This window comes from Pseudochaenichthys georgianus, unplaced genomic scaffold, assembly GCF_902827115.2.
Source record: "Pseudochaenichthys georgianus unplaced genomic scaffold, fPseGeo1.2 scaffold_524_arrow_ctg1, whole genome shotgun sequence".
Classification (NCBI taxonomy): Eukaryota; Metazoa; Chordata; class Actinopteri; order Perciformes; family Channichthyidae; genus Pseudochaenichthys; species Pseudochaenichthys georgianus.
In genome coordinates this window covers 164611-186131 of record NW_027263085.1, presented here as the reverse complement: position 1 = coordinate 186131, position 21521 = coordinate 164611, and the positions used below count along the sequence as shown (strand labels likewise).

The following is a 21521-nucleotide window of genomic DNA, read 5'->3' as shown; positions in this document are numbered from 1 at the left end:
TTAAATATGTCACATTTTAACACGGGACACTGTTGACCCATTACTGTTGGTCATAATATCATGATTTATCTCGAATTACAACATTTACCTTGCCTTCATCGTCAGCTTTTGGGCTCAGAAGATGAATGGACGGTATTAAAACGTTCCCATTGTGTCTGTAAGAGAAACTTCTGCAGCGATGGAGAGTCAGGACTCAGAGCGACACGAGGAGAGCTGGAGCTTTGATGTCAAACAAGTATGTTTATTACAAGTCGACGGCCGGAGAATTCCTATCACAAGCACGGGGGGGTTGCCACGTCAATTCTGCCCAGTATCTCTCTCGATAGACCTTTTAACATATTTTTAGTGACCTTACAATTTATTTTCAAGTTGCCAAGATACCATCAGGAAACACTCGAAACTCAAGGCTTTAAAATGGTTGTTCACGAACCAATAAGTGAGGTTTCAGCGACTACATCCATCCTAAGTATCCTAGAACAGTGTTTTTCAAAGTGCGGGCCCCGACCCCCCGGGGGGCCGCCAGGGGGCGCCAGGGGGGTCACTCAAAGTTTGAGGGAAACAGGTTGTTCTTTTTTTTTTTAAGTTAGATTTATTTATTTTTCTATGTTATTAATAACTACATATCTATCAATCCATGTGTCCTGTGATGCCAATCTTTTTATATTTTTTGTTTTTGAATCACACGACCGCCCTTCAAGCCAATCAGAATTGAGCTGCGATGAGAGCACGGATAGAGCAAATGTCGCAGAGTTGCTTGCATACACCAGATTTATTTTAGAAGAAAACTTTGTTGGGGAAATATTATTTTGCAAAGCACTGGAAGGTAGGACCACATGAAGAGACATGTTCCAAGTGTTAGATGAGTACATCATCTCAGACGGGCTTGACTGGTCTCGTGGTGTGGGTGTGTGCTCAGATGGGGCAGCGGGGCCACGACAGGCAAAGAAAGCGGAGTGACAGCTTTGATCAGGCAGAAGGCCCCAGATGTCGTGGCAACGCACTGCATGCTCCATCGGGAGGCACTTGTACACATCATGTAAAAAAGAAATTGCAACAGGGGGGTCCCCGCCAGAGGATAATGCTATACGGGGGTCCTTGGCACGGCAACGTTTGGGAAGCCCTGTCCTAGAACAGCGCTTTATTCCCATTGTGTGTCGACTTTTTGACAGGATTACTTAAATTGACTTGGAAGGCTACTACCTGTAAGGCAAAAATCAGGGAACAGATGTGTTGCACAAAAAGCATTGCACGACTGTAACTTGTTTGCCTGCAAGGAGGTTCATGATAAACCCCATGCCCTTGAGATGGATTAACATCACAACGCTTCTTGTTTTATGCAAAAATGAATGCCACAAAAATAATCTGTGACAATGCGCCAAATCAGGACAGGAAAGTATAATTAAAATGATGACACCACAATAAAATGATGAATGAGTGAAGTTTACCTACCTGAATAACTCCTGTGTGACTGCCTCCACGGCGGCTTCAGATGGAGACAGAACAACAAAGATTAATGTTTTAACTTCAACAATCTGCAGCCAACCAATACTCATTAACACATCTACTTTATGTGGGCATTACACTCAGATATTATTATGTTTAGGCTCATAGGCTAGAGCAGGGGTGTCAAACTCAAGGCCCGGGGGCCACATTCGGCCCGCGACTTCATTTTATGCGGCCCCACAAGAGCTTACAAAGAATATAATATGTTTATTATACGGTTACATGCTGCAGAAGCACGTTGCCCTTAAACTACATGTCCCACAATGCATCTCAAATATGACTTTTTTCTCCGAATTTGCCTTTTTTTCTTCAAAATATGCATTTTTTCATAGAATTCCTTTTTCTCAGAATTTGATTTTTATTTCAAAACGTCACTTCTATTTATTTTTTCTCCAGAATTTGGCTTTTCTTTTTAAATCATTTTGGGACATACGCACTGAAAAGACTTCTGCTTTCAGACGTAGTTAATTATGAAGTTATTACCCTATCCGATGATAATCCAATGCAGAGGCAATGATGTACATTATTTTATATATATGATATATTTATATATGTATTTTTATATGGTCTTAAAGTTACAACCGGCCCTTTGAGTGCAACCATAATGCTGATGTGGCCCGCGATGAAATTGAGTTTGACACCCCTGGGCTACAGCATAAGATTAGGAAGTGGAACTAACCTTCTTACACACATTTCCGATTATGCGTATTTAGGATCTATCAAAAGTATTTTGTATATCCAATGTTTTCAAGAAGAGTTAAGAACGTATCAATATTACTTTTAAAGCTACCAAATTAACAAATAATAGGTTGTTCTTAACACTCGTAGAAACAACAGGATAACTATAGGCTGGTGTAAAAGCTAGCTTCATACACTTTTTGCTTGGGTTCACAATATATATTGTCCAACTGATATTTCAGCAAAAACACGCTCATTTGCAGAGAATGGAGCCGACTTCATACACATTTCTTGCAAATTCCCTAATTTAGAAAAGCACATTTCAACCATAAACTTAGGTTTACACGTATACTTCTTATGTGTGCAGGATAGTAGCCAAAAAAGCAACACAATCCTTTTGAGAATGTGTGGCTAAGTACTAAATGTTATTTGGAAAGGAAAAAGCATTTAGCCAATATGAGTACAGTTAACATGAGGAAAATAGCTGCTAACATATTAGCTGCTAACATATTAGCTGCTAACATATTAGCTGCTAACATATTAGCTGCTACTAGCTAGCCAGACCGCTTTCATCCATGCGCATTGATTAAGAAATTAGAACGAAGCTTTGAAAAGAAATCGGACAAACATGGTTATACCTCTGACTCCTTTGGATCGTGTGCGATGGCGTTTTTTAACCGCATTCACCTCCATCTGAAGAGAAAACACAAGTCCATACAAATCAAGTTGGGGCTTTTCTTTGTCTCACATAATTGAGTTCACTTACTGCCAAGGAATAGAAGACGAGAAGGTTTTGAGTGCACTTTACCTGGTCAGAGCTCGGTGTGGCACTGGTTCTGTATCGGAAGAGTTTTTATAGCAAACTGAATTTCAGAAGCCGTCTTCCAGACTCATGATCTGCAAAATAAAACACAGACATGTTTTCAGATTTACGTTGCAAGAACTGCGGGCTGTTTTGAACACTTAAAGGTGGGTATATAATTTTGGAGAAACCAGCTCGAGTGCGCTAGAATTTGAAAAAACACAACCGGAAAAAATCTGCCCCTCCCTTCAGACAGGGTTGCCAACTTTGGGTACCTGGCTGGAGTTAGATTTTGGTATCATGGGTTTAATTACACATATGCGCACGAAATGACTGCTATCGTGTCAGTAGCGGGACCTTAGCATATATACAGGATATATATACAATATATACAAATACACAATATTGGACACAGACTATAAAGGGCACACAGTTTCATTCACTAATGAAAGTCAAACACATGTTTGTTTCCACTGTTTTATTGTGTGCCTGTCGCGATAAGCAATTTGACTTATCGTACGATAAATAAAAATGAACTCGATAAATTGCCATTTACTAGCAGTTTGAAATGATGTACTTGAATTATTATTATTATATATTATCATTATGTCAGTGGTCTAAAATGGTCATACAACGGTGCCGACAATATTATCATTTATTGCAATAATTTGGGGTCTTATTTCATTACGTGTTGATTTCTATCAACACGTAATGTTGTATCGATGTATATAGAGATGTACTACAGCAAAAGTATTCTCCGTCGGGACTTCCTGCAACAACACCACGCCGTTATCTTGATTCTGATTGGCCAGAAGACATTATCAAAGATGTTCTATTGAGAAGACGATCACTACCTGACAAACGTTTTCAAAACCGTTTCTAGTCTTCGGTATTCTTGTTTTGGCGTGAGAATAGTTTGGGCCTCGTGAGAGCGTGAGATTGAGAGTGAAAGCCAGATGCGTCAGAGTTGGCAACCCTGACTTAAAGGTGGGTATTTCATTTTGGAGAAAGCAGCTCGAGTGCGCTAGAATTTGAAAATACACAACCGGAAAAAATCTGCCACTTCCTCTCAGAGCCCCTCCCCCAACACACACGAACGACCAATGAGGGCACGAGGTAAGTCTGTGCCCCGATGGAAGGCTGACAGGCAGGTAGGCCATCCAGTTACTTTAGCCGGCTCAGATGATTGGTCGAGCTTTTTACAGCGCCACGGCTTCCACTGATGATATGTTGTTATGGATTTATTGTCAAAGCACTTCAGATATTCATTGCTATCGGGATGTTAAGAGCATTCCATGGAATATAACAACAAGTGTTACTGAAATAAATTACATACCCCACCTTTAAGTCTCTGTGAAATGTATAAGTATTATATCTCTATGACATTTCAACAATTGAAAGACTCAAATATCAAAACACGTTTCCACCGATATTTTAAAAACGTGACATTTTGTTCATTCGGGTTTCACAGACTTCAGTAACCTTCAGCGGAGCCGTTTGTTCACTCAGTCAATTAGGGGTTTCTTTGGAGAGCTGTTATGGACTCGCTGCTGCAAAACATTTTGAGTGACCTGCAGCATAGAAAGCAAATGACCCTTAATACATCCCAAAAAAAATGATAAAATAAATGTTTTTTAAAGAATGTATCTCAGTGAAAGGATGGGTTGCTTCACGAGGGCGAAGCATCTTACTAATACGATGAGGACGTGAAGATGTGCAACCTATGACGACCACATATAAAACCACATCCAAATTATCAGCAATTAGGTTTTTAGTGACGTTTCTCCGACTGGAAACAAATTACAGTTAGACAAAAGAACAATAACGTATCATAACATCTTATTTTGGGAGGCGTGTGGCGCAGTGGGTTGTGCGTTGGTGTTCGGATCAGGGGTCGCAGGTTCAAACCCCACTGCAGTCAGCATGTCGTTGTGACATTGTGTGGGGATTGCCCACATTATTGAGTATGTAAGTAAAATGTAAGTGAATTTATTTTCACTCCAACAAGAAAATACAATCTTCAATATTAACAATAGTATTATAAGAGTTGCAAAGTGAAAGGATTGACTTCAAATAACTTCAAATCCATTTGTCCAATGACTTAAATCCATCAATGATAAGTTACATTTGAGCGATACTGGCACCGGGCAATTACAAGCGACCGAATCAAACATTTTGATTAAACCTACACGTTTACTCTGGGTTTGAAAATGTTGGAAAGTTTTACGCCAATGTAAGAACACAAACCAACAAAATATATAACATAGGTGGAGTTTAAAGACCTTTTAATGCTCAAATGCTACATAATTAACACTTAAGCATTGTTGTTCAATTATAAAGGCAGACCCCTTTGTGTGCATTTCCCTTAAATATAGTAAAGAAAATACTCCACTTTACAACTTAAACAGTTTATATGAGATGTAGATTACTCTAAAACGATCCCGTTGCCTTCACTCCGTCAATAGTTGAGTCTTAATTTAGCAATACATTGAGATGTTGGACAATAACTAATCACCACGACAACCACAAATACAATCCAAATCAAACTGCTGCATATTCTCTTTCTCAAATTCCAAAAGGACCTAAATCTCACGAGATCCTGCTGGGAGCGCAAACAGCAACATGAAAGAGGCAACAGAGAGACAACAGGGTGATGATGATGATGATGATGATGATGATGATGATGATGATGATGATGATGATGATGATGATGATGATGATGATGATGATGATGATGATGATGAAGAAGAAGACGTGGAACACAGCGTCTCCTCGGCTGCAGTAAAGCTCGGGGGGCTTTTTCAGCGTTAATATAAATGTAAATTGTGGACAGCCTCGCCTGAACCCTCTGCCTCGCCTGAACCCTCTGCCGACACCCATTACGAGTGCCGAGTGCATCTGAGGCCACCACTCCAACTCCACCGAGCTCCAACGCAACTTACATCAAACACGCACGCACACACACACACACACACACACACACACACACTCGCCGCAAAAAAAACTATGCGACTGGGTGGGCTGCCCACTTAATGGATGTGTGTGTTCTGCAGTGTGTGTGTGTGTGTGCGTGTGAAGAAGAAGACGTTTACATTCGTGTGTACATGTGTCCTCACAACTGAGTGTCTATAGGCGGTGTCCTTGTTCTGCCTCTGCACGTGTGTGTGTTCTCTGTTCTCGTATTACTGCCTTTGTGAGGACCGAGTTGAGGACAATTCGGATTATCAGGACATTTGAGCAAAATTGGTGTTTTTTGTTTTGGTGGCTCGTGTAAAAATGCATCCACGTGTGTGTGTGTGTGTGTGTGTGTGTGTGTGTGTGTGTGTGTGTGTGTGTGTGTGTGTGTGTGTGTGTGTGTGTGTGTGTGTGTGTGTGTGTGTGTGTGTGTGTGTGTGTGTGTGTGTGTGTGTGTGTGTGTGTGTGTGTGTGTGTGTGTGTGTGTGTGTGTGTGTGTGTGGCAATGCTTTGGCACCAACAGAAGGTGTGTGTGTGTCAGTGTGTGTGTGTGTGTGTGTGTGTGTGTGTGTGTGTGTGTGTGTGTGTGTGTGTGTGTGTGTGTGTGTGTGTGTGTGTGTGTGTGTGTGTGTGTGTGTGTGTGTGTGTGTGTGTGTGTGTGTGTGTGTGTACACATCTCTGTATCATAATGTACATTATTACTATTCACTACTATCATGCTCCTCCTAAAGAAGCTCTCGTTTATTTTGTGTTATGCAAGAATACGTGAATAATTGAAGCAAAGAAATACACAAGTGTGCGTGTGTGCGTGTGTGTGTGTGTGTGTGTGTGTGTGTGTGTGTGTGTGTGTGTGTGTGTGTGTGTGTGTGTGTGTGTGTGTGTGTGTGTGTGTGTGTCGGTATAGGGTAGCTCTGCATCATATTGTACCAGACAGGCAGAGTGTTGGACTGAATACTAAACAGCAAAAAGCTCCTCTTCACACAGCTCCAACCCGGCCATATAGGACAGACAAACACACAACTGAAGACACACAAACACACACACACACACACACACTTTATTCAACCACACATTACAGCACAGAGCTTCACTCACTTTGCCATATAGAGAACACTATGTGACTTTTTTGTGAACACACCCTGGTGGCTGCATCGCCCCCTGTAGGTCAGAGCCAGTACAACACTTCACATATACCATACAATGTAATATATATGTGGCTTTAAAGAGGACATATTATGCAAATGTCCATGTTCCTTATTTGTATTTTTGGCTTTTTGATCACCCTCTGTCTGAAACCAGAGCCAAGTCTGCTCTGATTGGTTAGCTGGCCGGGTCTGTTGTGATTGGTCAACCGCTTAGAGATGTCCCGCCCCCTTAGCCTATCATGTACAATGTGTTGGAGCGCTAGCTTTTTTTTTTGTCGCTGCTTCTAATTGAACTATTCACATCTTAAACTGCACTGTAACTTTTATCCATGTATTTTTCCTTAATGTTTATTTTATTAGCTTTTCTTTTTTAATGCTTAATGTCTTTCATTTTTTTTGTAAAGCACTTTGAATTGCCTTGCGTTGAAAAGTGCTATATAAATAAACTTGCCTTGCCAATAGGAGCACAAGTATTACACACTATAGGGAAAGGGAAAACCACAAAAAGCATAAAAGCGCCCATTTATCTCATGAAATAAAATAAAACTTTATAAAAACGATTTGTTTCTGTTTCCATAAAACACAGTGAATTTTGGGATGACTTCAAAATGAAAATTGATTCATGGTGCACAGAGTTGAGCATCCTGCTTTTGGAGAAGTTACAACATATATATTTGTCGATAAAAAGTTCCCTTAATTATGTAGAAAGGTTTTATACGACAACACGTCGATATGTGGGCGGGTCGGCGGGATCTATTGGACACGGTCCTTGGTAAAGCAGGTTAACAAGTGAAATGCGGCTTGTTTTATTCCGCCCACAACACGGGTTAGTGTGCGAAGCGATTCCCCGCCAAGTATCAGATCAGACAACAAATAAAATACCCAAAACCCGAGGACTCAATTGCACACAAAATATTTGTTAGTCCCAACTCCCTTAAAAATGTTCCAGTTTCAGTCTGCCTGCAGCCAAACAATCACAGGCAAATGTTTGTGAGCTCAGACAAAGCACACGCACACACACACACACACACACACACACACACACACACACACACACACACACACACACACACACACACACGCAGCAGCCAGGTGAAGTGTGTGTTTGCAGCAAAGCCCGACAGCAGCTCAGTGTTTCATTACAGCAGAGCACTTTTATCAAACCCTACAAACAGAAACACCTGGTGTGCGATGTGACGCTGCAGTGCACAACCCAAACAACACAACTGAACAGGGGGAGAGAGAAGGGGGAGACAGGGGGGGAGAACATGGGGGAGGCAGTGCTTCTGTCTGTCTGCACATCAAGGCAGAGTTCGTGTTATTCTGGTCATAAACTGCGTACACGAGTGACCAGGGCCGGATTAACTATATGGGCAACCTGGGCAAGTGCCCAGGGGCCCTTGAGCAAAGAGGGCCCTCAGTGACAAGATTAAAAAAATATATATATATATATTTATTATTATTTTATTTTTTTCGGGCACAACCTCACTCATCATACATTGTTTTTAAATGACACTCACTCTTCGCTATAAATAACACAGCTTTTCTATAGGGTCAAATTTATATATTTTCTCAACCGTCTCTGTACTGTAGGTCTCACTATGTATGCGCTCAAATGTATTACTACGCGGCGGCAGTGTATAGCCGAATCACAGCCCCACCCTCACTCATGTCACATTTTGTCACGTGAGCAGAAAAAATGGATGGTGCCGGTAGCCAAACGCCCAGCGGGGCTGCGAGAAGAAAGAAAAAGAAGAGAGTGGCGGCTGCATTAATAAATGTGCCAACAATAAATAGCTTTTTCAAAAAAGCAAAATGTGACGAAATAGTCCAGCAACAACCACAAGGAACAGTGGCGGCGGTCACGGAGGATGTTGTTGAGCTAGCGAGCAATGTTAGCCTTGAACCTAGCATGCTAACGCAGCAGCGAGTAGAAGAGGAAGATAAAGACGAGCCTGACGAGGACGTCACAGAGCAGGGTGAAGGTTCGAGTTCATCGGAAGTTCCCTGTATCTCTCAGGACCCCGCACAATGGGGATTAATTGCAGGAAATGTCCGGGAGGAGACTTTGATGAAAGAGGTTTCATACTTTCATAATCGGGCAACGAAGTATCCAGCATCTCGGAGGGAGACCGATGCTAGCGGCCGGACACGCTCACTGACCAATGATATGCTGACCAGACAGCTTCACAATGGAGAAATCGTTCAACGCGATTGGATTATTTATTCTCCATCTACCGGAGCAATTTATTGTTTTGCCTGCAAACTTGTATCCACTCACAGCCACAGTAATGCATTTGTTCTCGGCTTTAGTGATTGGAAGCATCCCGAGAGGATAACGGATACTGATCACTTAGTTGAGCAACCACACCATTTCACTACATATTTTACTTTTGTAACTCCCGATGTTTGTGACAAATAAAACTCCTTGTGTACGTGTACAGCCAGCCAGTCATATTTTGGCATTAAGTCGGGTGCTGCTCTGAGGTTTTGAGGGATATTACCTAGGTCTTCTTGAGCCATACACTGTCTTGAGATCTTATCCATTGTATCTTTGTCTTGTGATGTTTGACTGAAAGGGCAAAAGGCTAGACCTGCTTTGGTTGAACTATGTGGCTGCGTCCCTGCTTTTGACAAATAGGTGTGCGATTTGACATGCCAGATTGACTGACAATTCTAAACATTGGTCATGTTGGTAGGATTGGGTAGGCGTGGTATTACTTGTTGGGTTGGGGGGGGGGGGCCATGAGCGCTCAGTGCCCAGGGGCCCCTGCAGGTACTAATCCGGCCCTGCAAGTGACGCATAAAGTCTCTTCAAATTGTTGGCCACGGTGCTGTCCTTTCTCCAGGGAGGCTAATGATTGGTTGGTTGGTCCGGTACTTTGGTCCAAAGTAATTCAACTCGACCGCACTCTCTAACAACCGCCTAATAACTTCATTGACTTTCAATTTCAGATCCAAGTGCCGGTCAAAAAACGTCAATAAGTGAATTATTTACACAATTAATTCATAAATCGGCGCCACATTTGTTTCCAAACCTTCATAATATCAGCTGCTGACTTTACTCTGCTGCATTCAGATGCATTTTAAACTGACTGCAGTACAGACGGCTCTGCAGTGCAGTGTGTACATTTGGTGGTGTAACACACACTAACGCACACTAACACAGACTAACACACCAACGCACACTAACGCAGACTAACACACCAACGCACACTAACGCAGACTAACACACCAACGCACACTAACACACACACACACAGAAAGCAGCAGTCTGGTGTGAAGCCCCCCCTGTACATCAGCCCCACTCCTGGTTTCCATGGAGACTGGACCGATCGTGTGATTAGTCACGTCAATTAACCTCTGACCAATCACAGAGCAGCAGCAGCTGACTGTGATCTGCAGAATCAGACATCCCAACACCGCATGCTCCACGGCGATGGAGGCGGATGGGGATTCTGCCATTAGCACTTGTTTTATACCCAAGTCCATAAGAGTCGTTCTCTCTTTCTCTGTTGGCATGTATTAATATCATGTCTGTTTTATCTGGATACGAACAAGTGAATTATGCTTTGTTTTGTTTTGGCTTTTCTCTTTTGGGTTACTACAATTTAAAAACCACATTATGTTACAAATGTTCCTTAAAAAGCAGCTTTAAAATAATTGCAATGCTTCACTGACTCGTACTATCGAGAATGATGTCTCTAAGATTCTATAAGTCTCTTTTTGCATTACTTGATTGGGTCGTTCAAATTCCTGTAGAGATGCATTCATTTATTTTTTTACCTTTTCTTAAACCAGGACAGATTCAGAAAACAGGAAGTCCTTGCCGAAGCAAACGACAGACTATGAGTCAAACGAAAAGACGTCCAAACAAATGGCGCAGTTAACGTAAACAAGTGCGTAAGGCTTTGCTGAGTTCATATGTTATGAACAAAATATGTTCTGCTTTCCCCCTGATGTCCTCCAACTGCTCTGCTTTCATTGAAGGAACGGAGAGCTTTACAACTTTGCTTAAGTAATGCTAACCGCTAACTATTGCTATGTCTAGCTCCCAATAGCTAGTTAGCCGTTAGCTCGTTAGCTATGTTTCCGCTGCACTATTTCTTAATGCTCTAAATGTCTTTCATTTTTGTAAAACACTTTGAATTGTGTTGAAAAGTGCTAAATTAATAAACTTGCCTTGCTTAGTTAGTCATTAGCTACAGTAGTTAGCCGTTAGCTAGTGAGCTGTTAGCTAGTGAGCCATTAGCTAGTTAGCCGTTAGCTAGTTAGCAGTTAGCTACAGTAGTTATCCGTTAGCTAGTGAGCTGTTAGCTAGTGAGCCATTAGCTAGTTAGCCGTTAGCTAGTGAGCCGTTAGCTAGTGAGCCATTAGCTAGTTAGCAGTTAGCTAGTGAGCCGTTAGCTAGTGAGCCATTAGCTAGTGAGCCGTTAGCTAGTGAGCCATTAGCTAGTGAGCCATTAGCTAGTTAGCCGTTAGCTAGTGAGCCGTTACCTAGTGAGCCATTAGCTAGTGAGCCGTTAGCTAGTTAGCCGTTAGCTCTCGCTTAATGTAAGTCGCTTTGGATAAAAGTGTCAGCTAAATTAAATGTAGTTTACGACAGCGGTTTGTAAGTGAATGCATTCTCAAACTTTAAGGATGCTCAATTGCAAAAACTCCAACGCTCACATTATGTGTCTTTCACTGACATGTTAGAGCAACGTGCGCTTATACTTCTGATGTTTTTAGTGACTCTCTGGGAGATTCCTGCACTTCCATTTCCCATGAACTGATGGAGACATGAGCCCACTCCACACATGATGTTTAAAAAAAGACCCCTTCAAGGTTTACTGGCCCAAATGAACCCTGGTGCACTGCATGCTCGCCCTCTCAGCTCTGTACACTTGGGAAAGTAGAAATTGTGAAAAAGGTCTGGATCTGGTGTCAAGTCAGCACTTCAGAGGAGATGAAGTCCTCTTCAGCGCTCGGACCATCTTCTGTCGGAGGATATTCGCTTCATCTACCGTGAGTTTCTGCACACAGCTGTTCCTGTTGGTCAGACTACTGTAAAAGAATACTGAAGGCCTCAGAAAGTAAAAAAGTAAATTTGCCATTAAACCCGTTTTTGCAGTCACCTCGAAACGGAGACCAGAAGACAGGTGCATTCTCCAATAGTGCTTGCTTGTTTGTTCACAGCATGTCAAGCGGCCTCGGGTCCCTTGAAAGGCGCTATACAAATGTAATCTATTATTATTAATACAAAACTATGATTTCTTTCTTTTAAGTTAATGTGTGCAGAAATTAAAAAACCCTTAACGCATATATATTCAAATACTGAATGATAATTACAATCACTTTAATTAAAATTAACTAAACTGTACTTTACTGAATCCAAAAAGGGAGCGATGGACAGAAGTGAAACCCCCCCTCTGCAGACCATTTACATGCACTAAAACCTGTATAACACACGACAGGAAATGGAACACCACAAGAAGCACTTATACAAGTCCCGCCCCCTGACTATGTGATTGACAGGTGGAGATGTGGATGTGATCAGTGAGTGAAGCTTTACCGATCTGTAACAAGCAGACGAAGCGAGTTGTAAGAGAAACAAGGATCCTCGATCGCCACCCCTGAGATTAGTGTGTGTTAACAGAAACACGGGCAGACTGACGGGAGGGGATTCGGGCAGATGTGTTGTCACTTTTCAAGACTTAACAACCTGGGAATAAAAGACGTTTGATTTAAAGTTATCCGACTGCATACAGACATATTTGAACTGGAGACCCTTTCCGATCCGCGTGTGGAGGTTAAAGGTCACATGTCGGATAAAATAAAAAGTTTATCATGTGCTTACACACACACACACACACACACACTTCACGAAGAACAGGATCTACCCACGATGAGTCATTAGACAGTGTGTGTGTGTGTGTGTGTGTGTGTGTGTGTGCGCGTGTGCGTGCGTGTGCGTGTGCGTGTGTGTGTGTGTGTGTGTGCGTGTGTGTGTGTGTGTGTGTGTGTGTGTGTGTGTGTGTGTGGTTTTGATACTATGAGTCATTCGGTGCTCCAGAATAGAAAGTGGATGATGCTTTGTGTGTGTGTGTGTGTGTGTGTGTGTGTGTGTGTGTGTGTGTGTGTGTGTGTGTGTGTGTGTGTGTGTGTGTGTGTGTGTGTGTGTGTGTCTGTGTGTGTGTGTGTGTGTGTGTGTGTGTGTGTGTGTGTGTGTGTGTGTGTGTGTGTGTGTGTGTGTGTTAATCAGATTGATGGGTGTGTTGGCAGCAGCTCAGATATAATAACCCAAAGACACACACACACACACACACACACACACACACACACACACACACACTCAAATAAGGCTTCAGTGGCTTTTCGTGATCAGCAAGGTTTTAGATTCTATATTCAGGGCTCGTCATATTAAGATGAAGTCGTGTTTATCAACCAGCGTCTCTCTAATCATTTCTTTCTGTTCCTTCCCAGTCTCCCTCCCGGGGTGCAAATCATTTGCCGAAAACAAGACAGAAAGTACAAATAAACAAAGTTAAAGTTGAATTGATCTGACAGCGTTATATTTTCCCGACTAATCAGACATTAGATTGCAAATCGAAGCGTCAAGTTTCACAAATTCTGATGCAGAATGTTCCAAATCAGCCAGATGTAAAACGGCGCGTTGTAAATCCCAGCTCGTGACATGCCAATAGTTTCAAACGTGCCGCTGGGCGATTGACTCAAGCGCTGTCCTGAAGCACTTTCACTGTTCTTCGGTTTTTCAATTTACTGCTTCGTTTGACTTTTTAATCCATTCGCTCGTTAATAAGCAGCGACAGGTGGTGTTAGTCCCTTTTAGCAATTAGTGCACGATGTTTGATATGACACACTCGTTAACTAGGATTAACAATTTCATACAACTCCCATTTCCGCACGTTTATTACACTTATTCAGGGCGACTGTGGCTGCGAGGGAGTGTGGTCGTCTTTCCACCAGAAGGTCGTGGGTTCGATCCCAGCCCATGCAGTCAACGTGTCGATGTATCCTTGGGCGAGATACTTACCCCTGAGTTGCTCCCGATGGCCAACGGTGTGTGAATGTTAGGTCCTAGAGTTAGGTACACTGCTCTGTATGAATGGGTGAACGACATGTAGTATGTAAAGCGCTTTGAGGGGTCGTGAAGACTGGATAAAGCGCTATATAAGTACAGTCCATTTTCCATTTATTTTACATCTGTGTCCCTGCCTTCATATATATTACATCACTTGTTAGACGCTTTCATCCAAAGCGACTTACATACATACATTTGAGGTGAAGTGTCTCAGGGATACAACGACATGCTGACTGCAGTGGGGTTCGAACCTGTGCGCCCTGATCCCAACACCAACGCACTATCCACTGCGCCACACGCCTGTATTTTTCTACAACGTTCTAACTGTCTAATGATTGATGCATCTGTAAAACAACATTCATGTACTTTCTTAAACCCGCAGACAGACCCTCCTGATATTAGCCCATAGCAACGGGTAAAACAATGAGATATTACTCTCATACCTGCATTGCCGCTACTTTGAAACCCTTACACGTCCTGTGGCGCTACTTCAAAATCATATTTGTACGGCTTTTGCTCACGTGAAAATACAAAATATAGAGCCCATCACTTCAAAGTAGCTGCATGCTATCGGCTAGCTCTAATAATCCCCCGAGGACTCCGAGTCCCTCACAGTCTTTCAGTCCCGCCTCAAAACACGTCTTTTCAACTCTGTCCACCCATAAGCCCCCATCTCTCCAAAACATATACGAGCAGTCCGTTATCAGACAGGCAAACAACATGGTGTCTGATCCCACCCACATACTCCACCCAGGATTCCAGGGTTCCCAAGAGCAGGCTGAACCGCTATAAGCACTCAGTCCTACCCATGTCCGCTAAGCTTCTTAACATTCACAGGAAATGAAATGTAGTCAAAAGTCAAATGTAATGAAATGTACTTTTTAAGGGTAGTGCAATCGGTCGCCATTGTCAGTATGTGCGTCTGTGTGTATCGTGTTTGTTCAAACGGTGTATGATTGATGATATGTGTATGAATGTCCACTATGTTTGTATATTATGTACATGTATGCGGAACTGCTGGACGGAGCCCAGAACAAATTTCCTTACGGGGACAATATCGTATCGTATAAGCCCCCCCCCTCTCAATCAACTTCCTCTTGACTGCCTTTTTATTTTGTACTTACTTGTTTGCCTGTCCTCGTGTGTCTACCCTCCCTCATCCTGTAAAGCGTCTTTGAGTTGTGGAAAGCGCTATATAAATAAAATGCATTATTATTATTATTAATGACTGATGTACGAAACATAAAACGTCAAAAAGTCTGCAACTAAACCCACCGACTGATGACGCCTCAAATAACCAAAGGCTTTGTGCAATAAACCCGGCTAATGACTGACGATATTGTGCACAAATACTTATTATTATGTAGCTACAGGTGGTTGAACTACTGACAGCAGTCCATATTATCTCATACATTACGCATTGTGTCACACCGTACGATTATCATTTAAAGGGTAAAATCAACCACCAAACATTAGCAAACAGGTGTTCAACTGGTAAAAACACGATTTCAATGCGATATAATTTTTGTAAGGGAAACTTCTGCGGCGATGGAGAGTCAGGACTCGGAGAGACACGGGACGAGCGGGAGGTCTGATGTCCAACACGGATCTTTAATACAAGTATCGGCCGGAGAATTTCGCATCACAAGTCACACAGTCAGAGGTTCTGACTGCACGGGTGGGATGCCACGTGACATCTGCCGCGCCTCTCTCTCGATCGACCTTTTAACTCGTTCAGAGTAAGCAACATATTTGGGGAGATAGACTAAACAGCTGGGCCCCCTGAATCTGACCCTCAATGGCCTCGAAGCCAGCCAGCGTTCCCACAGCCGTAAATCATTTCGTGACCGAGAGTTGAACTGGTTTATCAAGATAGCTGGAGCCTCCCATTAATGCGCTTTTCCCTTTCTCGCTCCGAGCGGGAGCTTTTCTGGTTCAGCTCCGGTTTCCCCTCTCTGCTCCCGCTCTGTTCACACCGCCCAGAGCTGCCGCTGCCGCGTCATGACATCACCGTCTACGCACCTGCTTCATAAAATCCAAACCGCGCGGAAATCCCTCACATCGACAACAACAATGGCCGATTGTATTGAAGCGCTGTTCGCTTTGGTTATCCTCTTCCGCAACGAAATGGAAGGCATCGGACGACTTTACAAGGGACGACTTTACTTGGAACTTTACAAACATCACATGCGAAATGACTTCTTTGTGGTCTTCAGCATCAACGACGAATCTGCCCCCGCCCCCGCCTCGACGTAAGCGACGCCGCCTCTTAGCTCGGAAGCTCTTGCCTCTCTAGACCGACAATTTTTTGGAGCTGGAAGTGAACCGGATTCCGGAGCTAAGAGGCGGCGCCTCTGCGGTGTGAAGAGGAAAAACCGGTACTGTTGGTGTGAAAGGGGCGTAAGAGAGATACCGGAGCCAGGGTTGGTCGTAAATGTCAACACACAGAAAAGGTTAAATATCTTAGGAGTAAAACAGAATTATTCCCTCACGACTTTCATATCTGCATTACCACTATTTTGTAACACATTCATTATGCATCTGCGTCACTGCTTTGTTCATGTATATAATCTTAAACACAACATGCCAAAGAGTTAAACCCGAAAACACACAGACTGAGGATATTCAGCATAAGCACACAACTTATTATTTAGCAAGACAGGTGGTAACAGATTTGAGTCCGTATCCGCCGGCAACAACACTTTCATAATGAAACCGTAAAAACTCAGATAGCAATGCGTTATAACTCCCTTATCGGCATTGCCACTAATTTATAACAGTTACACGTTCTGTGATTGCTCCCGTGAACACACGGAAACACGAGCACGTGCGTCAGCTCGGTCGAATGAACGATGCAGGAAACATCGACAGGTCTGCAAAGAAACCGCGAAACACGAACGGATGATATTCCGCTCGCAGATCCAACTCGGCTACCGGTGGTTGCACTGCAGGCACCGCTTCATCAAAACTCATCATTTCACTTCGAGGAAAATGTGAAAAATATCTCATATCAGCGAGTTTGTAACACTTAAACGTTCGTTGATCATCCGTGTCATACTTTTACACGTCTTCTTCTTTTCTTTTTTTTTTTTTTATTTAATTTTGAATTGTGAATTTGTAATGTCCATGTTTGTACTAGTGTTTTCCTTCTTAAAATGTTTTTTAAATATTTTTGAGATTTGGTTGAGCAGGGTATACTTGTACTTTTACTAGTTTGTTTTTAGTGTCAGGATGGATGTATTTTTCTCTGCAAACAGAATCTACCTAAAAATAAATAACCTGAACCTGAACCTGAACCTTCTCATCACTTTTGCTCACCTGGAAATACAGATCACTTCATGGACACAATCGTCTCGGTCTAACTAATGATGCAGCTCACCTTTAGGACGCCTGCCATGTGAACGTATCTCATCGTAAGCATCACTTAACCCCTACAGAATATAGCTATGAACATATGTCAGAAAATTAATACAAATCCGAAAGTTCTTGCAGATAAAAATACAGTTTTTGCACTTTCGGTACAACAGTTTCAGTTCTGTGTATTGTGTTCAAACGGTGTGTGCGTGATGATACGTGTGCGTGGTGTAACGTGTATGTGTGTATGTGTTTATAGATATGTATTCGTTTTATGCGGAAATGCACTGCAAGGATTTCTTTTTTAAATGTCGTTGTTGTGCGATGACAGGAATTCTATTTGTACATGTGTGTGGAGCTGCAGGGCGGAGTCCAGAACACGTTTCCTTACAGGGGCAATAAAGTATATCGTGTCGTAGCATTACTGGGAGGCGTGTGGCGCAGTGGGTTGTGCGTAGGTGTTGGGGTCAGGGGGTCACAGGTTCAAACCCCACTGCAGTCAGCATGTCGTTGTGTCCCTGAGACACTTCACCTATCAGGTGGGGATTGCCCACAGCGTTGAGTATGTAAATGTAATGTAAGTGAATTTATTTTCACTCCAACAAGAAAATACAATCTTCAATATTAACAATAGTATTAAAAGAGTTGCAAAGTGAAAGCATTGACTCCAAATAACTTCAAGTCCAATGACTTAAATCCATCAATGATAAGTCACATTTGAGCGATGCTGGCAGACAGGCACCGGGCAATTACAAGCGACCGAATCCCGTTAAAAGTACCTCAAATGTGGCGGTGTTTTTATTTTCTATATAATGTCTTTACTTTTTGAACGTAATGCTACGTTTGCACAACTCACTGCATTGTGTCACTGTTTCGCCCATCTGTGGGAACGTATTGTTGAACGAGACAATTGATAAGAATAAGTACCTCCAATGTGTAAAAGTCACTCTATTGTATTTCAGACTGCATCAGACGGCAGGTGTGTGTGTGTGTGTGTGTGTGTGTGTGTGTGTGTGTGTGTGTGTGTGTGTGTGTGTGTGTGTGTGTGGTGTGTGTGTGTGTGTGTGTGTGTGTGTGTGTGTGTGTGTGTGTGTGTGTGTGTGTGTGTGTGTGTGTGTGTGCGCGTGCGTGCGTGCGTGTGTGTGTGTGTGTGTGTGTGTGTGTGCGTGTGGGCTGCCGTGTGTGTTCTGTCTCGGCACACAGCAGACTCTGGGCTTTTTCTTTCATTACTTCTCCGACGGATCCCAAAGTGGACTCTGACTGTGAGCCGACGGAGGAGCAGGTCAAAGGTCAGACAGACAATTATCTAAGGACCAAACGATGATGATATGTAAATAAAGATTATTGGAGAAACAATTAGAAAGCGTACTGACAACGTTATGGAAGCTAATTGACGCCACTGTCGGGGGAAATGAAGATTCGGTTAGATGTTATTGATAAACTTTCCCAAGAATATTAAGTTTAATTATTAAAATGATGACCTAGTATCTTAAAGTACTGGCTTGGTATCTTAAGTAGAGTATAATTATGTTTGTTTTGTTATTCTTGGTATTATTATTATTATTTAATTTGTATTATTTTTGCTTAGACTTCACGAAACATGTATTATTATATTTAAAACTTGTTTGGTTAATGATAACAAATACTAAATAATTTAAATAACATATTCTAATGTGTGCAAAGAAATCACAGCAAAACTAACTTTTATTAAACACTATTTATTATAATTGAATTGTTATTTAACAATAGTTAATAATGGTTGACTAATTGGTATATATTAATGGGAGTCATTATAATAATAATAATAATAATAATAATAATAATAATAATAATAATAATAATAATAATAATAATAATAATAATAATAATACAAATGCAATTAATTATTATTATTATTATCATTATAACAATTAATACAAAAATATGTTTTAATAATAATAAGAATACTAATAATTATTTGTATTATTAATTATAAGTGTAATTATTATATTATCATTCATATTACTACGAGGGGAGACAAGCTGAATAAAAAGGTGCTGTAAGGACACTGCAGACTGACTAATCAGCAGCAGTGGAAACATTATAATTATATACATATTCCGTATATATATATATATATCTTATATGTATATACGAACACTGACTGCCTGTAGGAATACACCATGTTTCTCACACAGCTCCTGCATTATCACATCCTATACAAATCCATGCCATAGCCACATCACAGACACACCGTTTCCATTCCGCTCACAACACAGATACATCAGACACCGCGGAGCCCTGAGAGCCTCCAAGCCAGCATACTATTCATATTAGGACGTGAGAACACACATATCAAAAGGTGGCGTCAGGTCACTCACTGCAGGAATGTCGTGAATATTAAAGTGAGTAAGAAACACTGCATCATGACACTAAATAATAACATTAGAAGTATTACCATAAAACACGCGCGCGCACTATTATTATGAGCATATTATAGAGGACTGTCAACATGTGAAACAACGGAAGCATGACTGACACATTGAGTGAATGTGAAAGGGAAGCGGCAGAGGTGAGAGGAGATAACACGCAATAAAATGCGCATAAATAACCATACAATGCGCGTTATTACAGACAGGGGGAAAGATAAAGGAATACATACTGGTTTACGGCGAAGATGGAGATCTCTTCTTCCTCTCACGTCGGAAAGTCTGCAGCCTCTCGCTCGCTTCTTCTTCTTCTCTCTCTCTCTCTTTTGTCGCCGTGCCTTCACTGAGGAGGCGGAGGAGGAGGAGGAAGAGGAGGAAGAGGAGGGAGGGGGGGAGACCCAGACAGACAGGAGGGAGAGAGAGAGGATGATGATGGTGGGCGATGATGAAGAAGGTAGAGGGAGAATCAGACACTGCAGCAGCGCGAGGAGAAGAGGAAGAGCGCGAGTAGCGGCGGGTTTCTCTCTTTCCCTTTTCTTTATCTCTCGGGGGCGCGCACGTAAATCCAGCAGCGACGTGCCCGATAGAGAGCAGCGGGAGCGCGTATGTAGGCTCTCCAAGGATGGCAATGAACGTGTGTGTGTGTGTGTGTGTGTGTGTGTGTGTGTGTGTGTGTGTGTGTGTGTGTGTGTGTGTGTGTGTGTGTGTGTGTGTGTGTGTGTGGGTGTGTGCGTGCGCGTGTGTGTGCGCGTGCGTGTGTGTGTGTGTGTTCGTGAGGCCCTGCAGTCAGTCTCTGGGTGTTGCTTTTGGTTTTCCACCACACACACACACACGCACGCACACACGCACGCACACACACGCACACAGAAGACTCTAGGCGTTACAATGCATCAGTGTGTAATTTCCTTTGTTCAGCTCTGTGTAACAAAGCAGTCAGACTCTAATTTAGACTTCATTATAAGCAGTTGTACTTCTTTTACTAAATGTGTATTGTTCTAAACTTATTACTTAATGTCGTTAATTAAAATAATGTCTGTGTTGTCAGATGTCCCTTGTTTTGTCTTTTTTTAGCTATTTTCGATATCAGTAAAAGCCTTCCTGAAGGGTCCATTCCAACTTGAAACCAAAACAATTGTATTTAATTTATTGTCGTCAACAGTTATCAAATAAAAGTGATGTAAAAGTTCAAGGTTAAAAACGTATTTCTATAGTGGACCCTGAAGGCAGCATCTCCCTGGTCCAATGGGATCTCTCCATTGAATTTTGAAGTAAGAAGCCTGAAACGCCTCCATTGGACTCCTCTGTTTACTTCCTGAAAATCGTGACATCACTATGGAATACTCACGCTCCAACACACTGGTATACACCTGAACATCAGCAGGAGAGAACTCTTTAAAGTAGAGACACTACATACTGATATACACCTGAACATCAGCAGGAGAGGACTCTTTAAAGTAGAGACACTGCCTACTGATATACACCTGAACATCAGCAGGAGAGGACTCTTTAAAGTAGAGACACTACATACTGGTATACACCTGAACATCAGCAGGAGAGGACTCTTTAAAGTAGAGACACTACATACTGATATA

At 42.2% G+C, this 21521-nt stretch overlaps 1 long non-coding RNA gene across 1 annotated transcript; it reads right to left on the bottom strand.

Annotated features, from left to right (window-relative positions):
• Nucleotides 1-1448: 1448 nt before the first annotated feature.
• Nucleotides 1449-20411, bottom strand: LOC117443027 (uncharacterized). Its single transcript, XR_004551604.2, has 4 exons — nt 20163-20411; nt 2990-3078; nt 2820-2874; nt 1449-1483 (listed from the first exon to the last, which is right to left on the bottom strand). It is a non-coding gene; the product is annotated as an uncharacterized lncRNA (long non-coding RNA).
• Nucleotides 20412-21521: the final 1110 nt, after the last annotated feature.